Source organism: Psammomys obesus, unplaced genomic scaffold, assembly GCF_907164565.1.
Source record: "Psammomys obesus unplaced genomic scaffold, mPsaObe1.curated_primary_1811, whole genome shotgun sequence".
Classification (NCBI taxonomy): Eukaryota; Metazoa; Chordata; class Mammalia; order Rodentia; family Muridae; genus Psammomys; species Psammomys obesus.
The window spans coordinates 20,667,332-20,668,622 of NW_026587216.1; positions in this window are offsets into that span (position 1 = coordinate 20,667,332).

Below are 1,291 nucleotides of genomic sequence, written 5' to 3' on the forward strand. Positions count from 1 at the left end.
GAAGGAAGGAAGGAAGGAAGGAAGGAAGGAAGGAAGGAAGGAAGGAAAGAAAGAAAGAAAGAAAGAAAGAAAGAAAGAAAGAAAGAAAGAAAGAAAGAAAGAAAAAAGGGAAAGAGGATGTTGGAGAAGTGACATAGAAACTGAAGTGCTATCAAGCTAGCCAGGGGGCCCAGGGCTGGATACCCAGATCTCAAGCAGATGATCAGTGAGGATGGCACCAGTGTGTTTTTTGTTTTGCTGTATTCCTGTAATATTTCTGTATTCCTGTATTTCTGTATTCCTATATTTCTGGCTACAGAGAGAGAGACAGAATCTCTGGAGCACACTGGCTATCCAGTGAGCATACTTGCCAGGTTGATCTTGATGGTTAGACTCTTCCTCAACAAGAAAAAGAAGAGCATTTGAGAAAGAGTTATATCCACCCTGGGCCAACAAAGTGATTGCATACTGTTACACACATCTGGACACATGTACCAATATGCCAATGTGCTTATAATCCACAAACAAGTCTATGAAAAAAAAAAAGAAGAAGAAGAAGAAAATCCAAATGGAAGTACTCATGCTCTCATGGAGCTTTTGTTATGTATTTTAAAAAATATTTTCTATCACTGCAACAAAAATTAAGATAGTTCAGTATGGTAATGTTTGGCTTCATGTCATTAACAAAGGTCCTTGACATGAGGTTTTGCTTAGTTGTTGATTAAGAATCCGTACCTTTTGTAAAGTATTCTATGAAAGTTGGTATGGTTATTTAAAGTTAAGTAACTGTGTTATTACGAGATCTTTGGCTATGTGTAGAGACAAACTCCAAAAAGGAGATAATTTAATTACTCAGATATGTCTCAGTAACTAGACTTCATCATCAAAAGCTTTGAAGGTGTTCTGGAAATAGCTCTTTTGGAAAACATTCAGACATTATAGGATTGGTGGCTGTGTGTTAAAATTAATTGAGTAATTGCCACAATTTTTCAATTTATTTTTGTATGGAAATCCAAATCGTCCTTTAAGCTTTATTAAAAAATAGCTAAAATATACAACTTTCAATGTAAGAAAAAATATGCTGAAGTTATGTTATTAATATGTCTTAATGGGAAACAAATGGGAACAGCTTGGTTAGTGTCTGCATTGAATTTTTCTTTAACTACACTCTATCACAAAAGCAATAAAAGCAAGCAGAAATGTATGCTAGCCACACACTTTTACAAATATACAGTCTCCTGTTTATTTTAGTCACTTTTCATTTTATAACTGAATGAAACATGCATATAATTTCTAAAATTATATAACTGAA